The following is a 12,903-nucleotide window of genomic DNA, read 5'->3' as shown; positions in this document are numbered from 1 at the left end:
GCATTGGTAACCCCTTGACAGTTACCATGAAGCGCCACATACGCTTTACCAGATGACCCAGCCATCCACTCCTAGGTACTTCCAAAAAGGACATGAAAACATATGTCTATTTTACAAAGACATGCACATGGGTGTTCAGAGCAGCATTATTCACAGTAGCCAAAGGTAGAAACAACCAGAAGGTCCATCAACAGATGAATGGATCAGCAAAATGTGGTCTGTCCATGCAATGGAATATTACTTGGCCTGGAGTGCTGATAAATGTTACATAATATGGGTGAACCTTGAAAACGTTATCCCAAGTTAAAGAAGGGAGTGAAAACAGACCACATATTTTGTGGGATTCCATTTATGTGAAATGTCCAGAATAGGCAAATCTCTAAAGACAGAAGGCAAAGTAGTGGTCGCCAGCAGTGGGAGGGAGAACTTAAGGAATGATTTTACTAATGAGAAAAGTTTCTTTGGAAGGTGCTGGAAATGTTCTCAAAGTGGATGGTGGTGATGGCTGCACAACTGTGAATATATTAAAAAAAAATAGTTTGTATGCTTTGAAAGGGTGAATTGCACGGAATGTGAATTGTATCTCAATCATACAGATGTCCACAGTGGTCAGGAGGACCATGACTCCAGCCCGACGCAAGCGTTCACGCAGTGCGGGGCGCCCCGTAGTTAGGTCTGCAGATCAAATCGGACTGTGGAATCTTGTTTGGCTGGCGGCGTGGGGAAACCTTATTTGATCTCTTTGCCTGTAGGCTGGGCGTGTGCTCTGCAGCCCCGTTAGGCACTCGGGATGGACTTGTTTACACAACCTGCTCAGCTTGATGTGTCCACCCTCCGCCAGGCCTGACGGACCCCTGGGCGCCCAGGGTTAGAGGGGCACCACGCTGACCGGACTGAGCGCCTCCTGGAGCCGCAGCACCTCATGCTTTCCCTGGTGTCCTATCATAAGATGCCACAAGGCTGGCAAGTAGGGCCACCGTGCTGATGAACTGGCAGAGAGTGGACCCTGGGACGGCCCCCACCCTTGGCGTGAGATGGGTGTGAGGTGCCGGTGTGCCCTCTTTTGCATAACAGCAATAGTGGAGACCATTTCTGGGGCACTTACCATGTGCCGACACCAGCATAAACCTTAGTCTGGAGCATCTCGCCTGATCCCGACCACAACCCTAATGGGGATGTTCCAGGATGGCCCCAGTGTCCCCACTGGTGGTTGTGTCCCTTGCTTAAGGCCACCCAGCCAGAAGTGTAGAGCAGGGAAGGGACCCCAGTCGGTTGGGCTCCAGACCCACAGGTGGCCTCACTGGGGTCAAAATGGCAGAGCCGGACGGGCCAGAGGCACCTGCTCCTACGACACCTGCACCGGGAGAAAGCAGAGATGGGGTGGACACAGGGCTTGCCCGAGGGTCAGCCAGCCAGAACTGAGCTGTTGGCCCCGTGACCCTCAGGCCAGTTGTACTGGCTGCAGGTCAGGAACTCAGAGGAGCAGCACATCCACCCCACAACAGGAGGGAAGAAGGGGAAAGAAAGACCACGGGCGTTTCCAACCTGAAGAGTTAGGTTTAGAAAATGACCACGCAGAAGCGGTTGGAGGGGATGCGGCTGGGAGGACGGAGGGAGGGAGGAGAGGGGAGAGGGAGGAAAGTCTTCTCAGCTCAGCCAGTATTTGGTAGGTGAGTGGTTTTATTTCCTGGTGGCTTGGTTGTTTTTTGGAGGCATCAGCAGTCCTGCAAGCAGAGCTTCAGTTGCCTGCTCGAAGTAAGTCCTGAACTTTCGTACTGAGGGAAACCCCAGCGGCCAGACACACAGCTCCCCGAGATCCTGCCCTGCCCGATTCTTGGTTGAACCACCCACCGCCCGCCAGCGGTGTCTTTGCTCTACCTCCCGTTTAGTAGAGACTCAAGATCGTGATTTTGAGAGTTTTATCCATTTCAGAGAGATTGGGCTGGGCTCACTCTTAGAGTTAGATTCAGGCCGTTGTCCTGTGTACAAGTCATTCTGAACTTCGTGGAATAAGTCTAAGAAATAAGTTCATGTGTCTTGCCGAGCGATGAAGGTAAGCGTAGTGGGCATCTTTGAGCGCCCATTACCTGCCAGGTGCAGCATGCGGCTCCAAGCATGTTACCATCCAGGCCCTTGACATCCTCTTGGGGTCAGCTCTGCCGCCCCCCCCCCCATTTGACAGGTGAGCAGCCTGTGGCTTAGGGGGCCGCAGCGCTCAAGGGCACACAGGCGCGAGCCCTGGAGCTCTCCAGACTTTGCAAGTGGATGCTTTTCCTTCTTATCTGCTTTGGCCTCTGCTGACGGCTGGCGACAGGGCTTTTCTGCGCGTGGGCCAGCTTTCTCTGCCTGGCTCTTTATCGGACCTTCCAGGTGGACTTACCACCCTGTGGGTTATATGGGAAGTCCTCATTCATTTAATTTATATCACAGCCTGGAAACAAAAGAAACAGGAAACTGCATTCACTTTGATACTGAATTCAAGTGGGCCAATCAAAAGAAGTCTGTAGAATTTTTGAAAACGCTTTTACAGATTCCTTTCTCCTCTTTTCTGGTATCCAGGCACGGGTAGTTACCACTCACTGCTGTTTCTGCCGCCTGACCGTCCACGAGCATTCGCCGATGCCTCTCTGCAGAGGCTGGAGGCTGTGTGCTGGGCCCAGTGGGCAGAGATGAGTAAGACCCAGGCCACGGGGGGAGATAAGGCATGCTCAGTAAACAGCACCGGGTGCCAGGCCTCGTCTGATAAGGGCTGTGGGATCGGCTTAGATAAAATGTCGTGAGAGTGTAGAGGAGGGAGAGGACCTTCCTGTCTGGGGGAATCGGGCCAGGCTGAAGGATGGGGAGGAACTGGATAAGGAGACGCGGCGAAGGGGGACAGCCCAGCCGAGGGCCCCACTTCCTCCTCACCGGGACCGTGGCTGCCCTGGGTCCCCAGGCTGGACCCCGTGCAGTGCACACAGTCCACATGTGTCATTTAATCCCCAGAGCAACCCACTGGGGCCAGTACTCCTACTGCCCCCTCCTTTCACATGCACAGACTAGGGCCCGAGAGGTTGAGCCCCTGGCCGGGTCCCGAGGACTTGCAGGCGAAGGCTGGGAGTCCCACTGTGTTTGAAGCCAGAGCTCTTGCTCGCAGGTCTCTGTACCATTTTCAGAGAACTTTCAAACACCTTATCCCATCCGATCTTCCTGTCCCCGAGTTTCTCTATGTCTCACCAGCCTCTTGGCACAGATGAGTCACTCTACCCGTAACAGCGTGAATTTTACTTGCTTGCTGCCTCCCCTCATCCCCCCACCCCCTGCTCACCCTGGTCCCCAGGCCACCTGCCAGGCCTCACCACCTCTGACTGGTATCCCCGCGGGTGTCCACGTTGCCTTTCCCTCCATCACCCCTTCCCCACCGAAGTTCACTGCCCAGGGAGGCAGTGGAAGACCCCCACGCCCCCTGCCCAGGTGGGGGCCCCCTTAGAGAAGCCTTCCCCACCCGGCGAGCCAGGCGTCCGGCATGTGACCTCCCGCACCCCGCGTCGCCCCTCTGTGAGCCTCAGTCTTCTCTGGGAAGGAAGAAGGGTCAAGTCAGTTCCCGCGTGTCCCCTGAGCAGCAGCTGAATGTGATGGCGAATCATGCAACCGAGGGAATCGTGCGAACCAGGCCCGGCCCTCAGTAAGACACACACATAAGCAGTTACAGCCCAGGCCCCATGTGTCGGGAGAGCGCCACTAGGGAATCACACTGCTGTGGGAAGGGCTGTTCCTGCTGGGGAGGGTCCCACGTGGCCACCATCCACACAGGCTTTAATGTGCACCAGATCCGGGGCTCAGAGCTGTACCAGCATCAGCCCGATTAATCCTCCCCCAAAGCCAGTTGGAGCAGGGACCCATGTTAGAGAGGAATCTGAGGCTCAGAGAGGTGAAGTCACCCGCCCAAGGTCACACAGCTAGGAAGAGGTAGACTCTGGCAAAGTCAGGTCTGAGGCAGTGCTCTTGGTTGCTGTCTTCACAGAAGTGAGGCCAGTATATCTGGGCGCTGGAAAGTCAGCTCAGCTCCGTCCCTTCTTGCATTAGGAAAAATATTATTTCCCGATCTGCACAGTCAGCTGGAAGCAGAATTCTTGGAGCCTGAGTGAAACCATGGGGATTGACTCCTACTTCACAGGAAAAAGTCAAGTGGTCGGTCAGAGCTGTCAGTTGAAAGTCTTCTGTGCAGATTCCAGATGCCTTGGTAGCCCTGCTGCTGCCAGACCACAGCGTGTGATGGCATCTGGCTGGCCAGTCACTTGGGCCGTGCACGCCACCCCACCTGGCAAACACGCCACACGCGTTTAATCCTCACCACGACAACACATTTGGTCTCTGGCTGACAGAGAAGAGAACCGTGGCTCAGAGAGGGGACACGTCCCGCCACAGGCGACCCGGGCAGCGAGCGGCCGGCCCGTGAACCGGGCCTGGGGGCCGTAAAGCAGGAGTGCTTCAGCGCGGCTTGCGTGGGCGTCTCATCTCCCCTTTCCTCCGTACTTCTCAGCCCAGGCTGCACATTTGAAATGCCTGGAATACTTTTTTAAAATACTAGGTAAGGCCAGGCCCATCCCAGACCAGTTAAATCAGTCTCTGGGAGTGGACCAGGTTGAAGACTTTGGGTCTAGAAATCCTCAGTGTTCCTTCCACCGAGAGCCTCAGCCCGACCTGGGACAAGGGGAGAGCTGAACTGTGGGATGGGGAGAGACGGAGAGTGACTGCCTCTTCTCCCCTCCCCTTCCCTTCCATGTCCTCCTCCTCAGCCCGCTGGGAGCTGGCCTCTAGCCTCCCTCTTGGCCTGGGACCATTTGACATCTGGGATAAGGCTGCCATGTGGCCCTGCCCCCACACAGTGTTTCTTTCAGCCTGGCACATAGTAGGTGCTCAGTAAACATTTGGTGCCTGGATTCATGCAGAGGCCCGTCCCGCCCAGCCTTCCGTGAGGGACTGCAGGGTCCTCTGCCGCTGACCCGCCCAGCCCAGCAGGTAGCATTCCACTCCCATCAGCAGCACACGGGGGGGCCTCTTGCATTGCCCCTTTCCCAGCAATCCGTATTTACTTAAAAAAAGAAATCCTTTCTAATGTAATAGATAGAAAATAATCTTGGTTTTGGTTTGAATTTACATTTCTTTGAATACTGGTGAGGATGAGCATTTTTTTCATGTGCTTCTTTCTTAGTCATTGGTATTGCTTCCTCTATGAATTGTCTGTTCCCAATTTACTAATTTACAACGAGAAATATAACTGCCAAAGGGACCGGATACACGTGTCCTCCAGCCAACACCCCAGCTCCCTGTAGGCACAGTGCACCGGGAAGCCAAGTTCTAATCAGAACGATGCTTGGGGAGCACAGAATGAGAAAAGGGAGGAGTCTGTTGTGCATCAGAGCGAGGCTTTTGCGGCATCAGAGCAAGCTAGACCTACCGCCAGGATCCACTGCATCCTTGGCCAGAACACCCTCCTTTTTTCTCTTTCCTCTGCCTCGTCTTGGAATTGCCCCTTCCCACAAGTGAAAGCAGCTTCAGCAGGTCTGAGACGCCACACACAAGTGTCACGTTTGGAACGGTGGCATACTTATGCATTTTTCAGGCCTTGGACTCTCCCAGAGGTCTTTGACCTCCGCAGGGTTAGAGCCAATGGCTCTGGAGGACCTTGCGAGTACAAAGGAGCAGCCTAAAGAATAAGAACTCCAGGAGCCAGGGAGAGGGGCTCCAGATAGGCATGTGGGCTGGGAAGGGTGCCTGGAGCAGGAAGGGTGGGAAAGAGTCCATTCGAGGGTGGAAGGAAAAAGAGGGTTTTAGGCGGGCAAGGCCTGGGCGTCTCCGGTCTGGAGTATGCAGCTGCCTGCCCACTCTCTTTATCCTCCTCTTTCCCTGGCCTCCAGAGTAACCTTCCTAAACCAAACCTGACCGAGTCACTCCCCTCCTTCCATCCTTCCTGTGTCCCCAACACTTGTTGGGTAAAATCCAAATTCCTAGGGATGGCATTCAAGGCTTTTCACAGCCTGGCTTCAACTTTCCAGGCTGGCTTCTCATCCCCCTGCTCATACCTCCAGCCTTTGCTCAGGAGGGGCCTTCTGCCTCAGATGCCCTTCCCGACTTGGCCAATTCATCCTCATTTTTTAAGACCCAGCTCCAACATCCACTCCTCCCCGAAGTCTTTCCTGAGCCCCCTCCCCCTTAGTTGTGGCATTCACCACATTTGAGAGAGTAATTGTCCAAGCATCCTCTCCCACCGGCCCTTGAGGACCCTGCCATCAGACATCTATCGTGTTTGGTTTATCTAAGTGTCCTAACCGTCCACACGGCACCGCCCATGGTAGCGGCTGAATGAACAAGAAAGTGGCTGTTGGAGACGTGCTCGTGGGAAGCACAGCCCGAGAGAACAGGGAGGTCCGGACCCGCTTCTGGCCCCTGGTGCTCAGGCAGACCCACCGTCCTCGCTACACCTCAGTTCCCTTCTCTGCAGAAGGAAAGCTCGGGGACTCAGCTGTCCGCAGTGCCGTTTATCAGGACTTACCCCATGTGAGGCACTATTCTACAAGTCAGCATATTCTAATAATTACATAATGTGTATAATAATAACAATTTACATAAATATTTCTGGTAGAATGGAAATATTCAAAACCAAGGCCTTGAAGTTCTTTGCGGTCCAGTTCTGGAACCAAGGACGGCAGGACCAAGACCTCTTAGGCGGAGAGAGTGTTAACTTGAGGGGAGCGACGGACTTCATTATAAGAAACATGATGCCGCTCTTGGCCCCAAACAGGCAAGTGTGGTGAAGCGAAATAAAGGTGGATGTGAGAGTCAGAGCACAGCTCAAATCCCAGATCAGCCACCCTCCTGCTGTGCCCTTTAGCAAGTCCCTGTACCTCTCTGGGCCTTAAAGACTGGCGATTGTCTAGCTATCTCAGAGTTGTGCAACTCAGTTGGATGGAGGGCTCTGTGACTACTTTGTGCCTTTTAATCCCAAGGAATGTAAGCAACCAAGCAAAGGGAATTTGGACAAGGGACTTCATCCTTCTAAGCCTCAGTTTCTTCATCGGCCCAATGAGGGCTGTCAGGAGGGCTGGCTGGAGGTGAAGTGACATTGTAGTACAGAGCACTGTGCTGGGATGTTGGAGGAACAGCCTGGCAGTGAGGCATCAACCCCAGCTCCCTCTTCTCAGGCAGAAAGCTTGGAACAAGGGACTCAGAGCTCCAGAGACAGCTGAGAAGGAAGCACAGTCAAGAATAAGAGTCAGAGGAAGGCTCTGGAACACGTGATGATTGCCTTCTCCCATCAGAAAATGCTCTTAAACAAAACAGCAAGTTTCCTCCATTAATAAGGCCTGTGGAATGCAGATGAGATTTTTTTTTTTTCCTCCTCTTTTTTTGCTGATTAAGTTCCCCCAAAACCCCCTTAAGAATTTTAATAAGAAATGCAAAAATCAACAAAAGTCCAGCAAACCCTTTCCTGTTATTAAATAAAGGGAAAGTAAATATTGCAAATTGGACATATTTCATAAGAGGATGTTTTGTTTGGGCAAAAAAAAAAAAAAGAGAAAGAAAAGAAAAGGCTATTTGCTTTCTGGCAGCAAATACATGTCTTTGCTGAATTTTGGTTTCAAATTTGATGACAGGGGCATTGTTCCTGGTTTGCCTGGAATTCAGGCCTTTTGACATCTGAGGCGGACCCACCCAGGAGAGCAGGGAAGCCAGGTTTGGGCCATGGTGGGCCCCTTCTCCCCTCTCCTGTGAGCAGACCAGGGAGTTCCTCAACCACCCAGGAAATTACAATCCTGAGCGCAGAGGTGGGACCTGCAGGGGGTCACACACAAGATGAAAGCAACTTGGAACAAAGAAAAATTTTATGAGAAAGAAGACAAAACAAAACACAAGATGGTCTGTTTCCCTCTTTTTTAGGGTAAGAGACCGTAAAATGTACTATATCAATACAGCATAGTAGATTTGCAAATGATAACCATTGTATATGAAAATAGATAAAAAACAGATTTCTTCTGTAGAGCACGGGGAACTGTATTCAATATCTTGTAATAACCTTTAATGAAAAAGAATATGAAAACAAACATATGTATATATATGCACTACTGGGACATTACACTGTGCACCAGAAACTGACACATAGTAACTGACTATACTTCAATTTTTTAAAAAAAATACAGCACAGTGGCCCTGCAATCAAGTGAACTGGGGTTGAAATCCTACCTCTGGCATTTCTGAGCTGGGTTTCCTCGGGTAAATGACATAACTTCTCTGACTCCATTTCCTCATCTTCAAAACGGGGAGAATAAAAGTATTCACTAATAGAGCTGTGAGGAAGAATAAATAAGGGGGAAATTGAGCCAATACAAGGAAGATGCTAGGCTACCTGTGTCTGTTATGATTTTGTGTACTAGGACAGATGTAAAGGGCGAGGAAAAAGAGGAAAAGTGAGAAGACTTTATCTCTTATTATTTCTCTGTTGCGACCGATAGCTTGCAGAGATCATTCGCACTCAGAACTTCACAGGCTGGTCATTCCGGCCCCAGGAGACGGGCAGGGTGAGAACTGCCCTCAGTTTCTAGTTGCAGGACCTGCTGCCAGAAAGTGGGCGTGACCCCTCAAGGACACACATTCAGTGGTCCATGTGACCAGGAGTTCAGAGAAAATGACCAAAGGAAAGGGATAGAGGGCTTCAAATCATTGACCCTAAATAGGAAATTTACTTTAGTTTTATAGTTTATCTTTGTATTTATTTGTTTGCCTGAAGCATCTTTTTGTGCAAAAATTAATATAGAGAAACACGTAATTTAGCAGTCACCTATATTGCCACCCCCATAGCTGCTTCTAGTTTGTTTATTTTTAAGAAATTAAAAGTAAAGCTAAAAACCCTTTATCTACTACCCAAGTCCCACAGAGAACTAATCATTTGGTGCATATCTTTCCTATTATTTTAAAATAGTTTAGCATACCTATACAGACACTCAGTCCTTGGCAGTGTTTTCATTTACAGATAAGGTCCCATAGGATTCCTACTATTCTACTTCTTGCGTTTATCACCAAACATGTGTTTGAAATCTGTCCATGTTGATAAGTGTGAAAGAGCTAGTTCCTTCTTTTTAATTGCTGAATAGTATTCTACGATATGAATCCGTTGTACCACATTTTGTGTGTCCATCTTCCAGCAATGGACATTTAGGTTGTTTCCTTTTTTTTTTTTTATTACAAACCACAGTGCTTTGATTTAAAAAAAAAAATCTTTATATGTGTCTCTCTGAGCATTGATGCTTGAGTTTCTCCAAGAAAGTTACCCAGGACTCAAATGTACCTGGGATCCACCTCCCTTCCTGTGCTCACCCACTGTGTGACCTTGGACTAGTCATTTCACCTCTCAGAATCTGTCTTCTTACCTGTAAAATGGGTGTGTGATAATCCCTGACTCTCTGGGTGGTTGTCAGAGAATTAAGTGAGACTTTCTCTAAAAAGCAGCAAATAGTAGAGTCCAGCAGCTCCCATTCTCCATGCTACAGGGTTTTCTAGCAGCCAAAGTAGGAGCTCAGGGCAGTGCCCATCCTTTGCACTAGGGACCCTGGGCCCAGCAAAGCACTGCCTTGGGGGCTTACCCAGCCCACCCCTTCTCACCTGCTGCCAACACTATCTCCCTGCCCAACCTGGTATCAGGTTGGTAGATAACTGAGCATCGTACCCCTCAGTGACTCAGCTTCCTCGCCTGTAAAATGGCATAATAACACCTTCTTCAAAGGTCTACTAGGAAGCTTGAATGCCAGAGAATGTCTGCCGGGCATTTGTTAAAACTGAATGCCCTTTTCTGCACACCCAGGACATATTCTCCTTCAAAGATGAGAATTTATCCGAGGTTTCGTCTCACTGGCTGGGGAAGCTGGACTATGTCCCTGGTTTGATTTTCTGTTGCAGATGCTGCTGAGGGTTTTGCTGGGTCCCTCCATTTGTTTTCCTTGCTGGGAATTGGAGGCTGGGTGGTTTAAATTTGCTAAAATATCGCCATCTAGTGGACTCACTGAAACACTGCAGTTTTCGTTCGGCCCCCATCTGGGAAAAACAATGGGGCGACAGCTGCGGCCGCCCTGCCCAGCTCAGAATCGCTGGTGGCTCCCCATTGTCTACGGGGTAAAGTCCAAACGCCAAGCCTGGAATTCAAGCGCCTGCACGCTCGGGCTCCACCCTGCCTATCAGACCTTATCGCTGGCTTCGACCTCCTGCCCTGCCAGGCCCAGCTCCTCTGGCTCCAGAACCTCCAAGCCCACACCTCCTGGCACGTGGACCTGCCCTGTGTCCCCGACGGCCATATCCCTCCTCCTCCACACTCTCCTAAGGCTCACCCATCTCGCAGGCTCAGCTCAAAGGCCACCTCTTCCCAGAAGCCTCCCAGGCCTTCAACGTTTCTGGGTCTTTCCTGACCTCCCACCAAGGCTCGCTGTGGGTCATGTTGTTATTTCCATATTTAAAGCTGTGCTTTGTCAGTGCACTGCCCTCCAGTATCCAACATGATGGAGTCAAGTGAATGCCAGCCCGCAGTCCCTGGACCGCCATCCTCCATCCTCACCTGGCCTCCATGCTTCCCAGCTCTGAGAACCTGGGCAGGGAGGGAACCTCAACTGTGCAATCTCGGTGAGAACACCTGTCTCACAGATGCAAGTTAAGACAGAATGCAAAGTGGCTGGCACTTACAAAGGCCCAATGAATTGTTAGCGTGGTCAGATAAAATACAGGATACCCAACTGAATTTGAATTGCAGATAAACAAAAAATTTTTTTAGTATAAGTATATCCCAAATAGTACAGGGAGGGTCTGCGTTACATTTCACAGACAGGTGATATTAAGGATTATTGATCATTTTGTTAGATGTGCTAGTGATATTCAGAATGTATGTACATATACAGTCAGTCCTCATTATTGGCAGATTATGCATTTGCAAATTCACCTACTGGCTAAAATTTATTTGTAATGCTGAAATCAAAATTCATAGCTCTTGGTCATTTACAGACACGCACATGCGTCAAGGGGAGAAAAATCTGAGGTTCCCAGTATGCCGAAGGCAACAGGTGATACTCTGTCTTGTTACAGCTATCACATCATAAACAAGTGTGCTTTTTGCCATCTCTTTAGTGCTGCCTTTGTCGCTTTTTTGTGTTTCGTGTTGGTGACTTAATCGCCCCCCAAGCCAAGTGTCGAAGGACTGTCCAGTGTTCCTAAGCCAAGGCCATGATGTTCCTTATGGAGAAAATCATGTGTGAGATGAGCTTTGTTCAGGCGTGAGTTATAATGCTGTTGGCCGGGCATTCAATGTGAATGAATCAACAATAGACATTAGATAAAATGCCTTTAAACAGAAGCACGCATAAAACAAGGGTATGTAGTGATTGGTTGATGAAAATGTTATGACCAGAAGCCAGCAGGACCCTGACCCTGAACTGTTATGAGTGAAATTATATGATGTCTGGAATTACTTTAAAATACCCCAGCAGTGGGATCCAGATGTGTATATGGAGAGTGTAAAAGAAACAACATAGCAAAGCTAGAAGATTCTGGAAGTGAGGAGTTACTAGGCTGTTCTCTCTACTTCTGTGTTATGTTTGAAAATGTTTGTTACCATAACAAAAGGTTTAAAATACACACTGGGGAGAAAATCTTGGGGGAAGAATATCTTATTCGTTAGTTCTCACTCTGACCCTCTGCAGGGACAGGGTTTCAGATGATGGCCCCAGAGATCCCATTATGGGCAAATCCCAAACCTTTGAGTGCAGAGCACCCACTGAGGTTCCAGAGACCTGGCTCTGGTCTCAGCCCCACTTCAGACTTGCTACCTCTGGCAACTCACAGTGCCTCCAAGCCTTTTTTCTTATCAGTTAAATAAGGAAGCTGACCTGGACAACCTCAGGGTTCCCTTTCATTTCTAAAACCCTCTAATTCTAAATCCAGTATTTCCTAAGTTGGCATGTTCTAGTACAATATTCCAGCCTCTCTCCAGCTCTGTCGTCCCTACTCAATCCATCCCGAAACCACTATTCTGTGAACCTTGCTGAAGTTCCCTTTTTTGCAACACTCTAACCAGGAAGCTATTCTGATTTCTCTAAAGGCTGATTTCTCTATAAAAGTCTGAACTCCTTAGCTGAGCCATTAAGGCCCCTGCAAGCAGACCATCCACTGAATGCCACATCTTGAGCTCTATCTACCAAGAGCTCACAGTTCAGTTAAACCAGGAAACAGGGATATCACAGGGTGCACCACCAGATTATTGTGGGAACACAGAGGGAAGTCACTCAAGCCAGTGTGGGGAGGCAAGAGGAAGTCTTCTGGAGGAAGAGATAGCTGAGCTGAGACCTGAAGGGTGACCAGGGATCACTGCCACAGACAGGGGGAAAGGATGTTCCAGGTGAGGCAACAGTGTGTGCAAAGGCCTGGAGACAAGACAAAGTTGGGAAAGGTCCAGATTTCAAAGCCCATCACACCTAGCCCCATAAATCTCTCTGGCATTATTTGCCACCGTTCTCTCACTGCCCGGCATGTGAGGTATGCGTGCTGGAGACCCTGGGATTCCTATTTGGGAAGGTGTATATTGGACTCCCGACTGAGCCTCCTTTAAAACGACCAGGTCAGGAGAAACTTTTACACTTCCCAAGGCACTTTTGTTTCGCTCATCCCTCTGTGGCTCAGAAAGGTTAAGTCACTCACTCTAGACCACATAGGCAGTGAGGAGGGAGGTGGGGATGCAAATGCAGGTCTGACTCCTGGCCTGGTGTCCTTGCTGCTGCAGAGGGCAGCCAGTGCCCACCACGGCTTTTGGTCAGGTGCCTCCAAGAGGGCACTTTCTTACAGGTTCCCTGCAGGCTGCACTTAAACAGAAGCACTGAGGAAGCCGAGGTC

The 12,903-nt window shown here is 50.1% G+C and overlaps 2 protein-coding genes across 2 annotated transcripts in view; both read left to right on the top strand.

The window, feature by feature from the left end:
* TSEN2 (tRNA splicing endonuclease subunit 2) overlaps positions 1-12,903 on the top strand; it is an 86,982-nt gene that overhangs the window by 39,920 nt on the left and 34,159 nt on the right. The window lies entirely within an intron of this gene.
* The window catches only part of PPARG (peroxisome proliferator activated receptor gamma), a 156,082-nt gene that overhangs the window by 142,849 nt on the left and 330 nt on the right, over positions 1-12,903 (top strand). The gene's annotated exons all lie outside the window — the stretch shown is intronic.

This window comes from Camelus bactrianus, chromosome 17 (assembly GCF_048773025.1).
Source record: "Camelus bactrianus isolate YW-2024 breed Bactrian camel chromosome 17, ASM4877302v1, whole genome shotgun sequence".
In the NCBI taxonomy this organism is placed as follows: Eukaryota; Metazoa; Chordata; class Mammalia; order Artiodactyla; family Camelidae; genus Camelus; species Camelus bactrianus.
The sequence above is the reverse complement of the archived record's forward strand: the minus strand, read 5'-3'. Positions and strand labels throughout refer to the sequence as shown.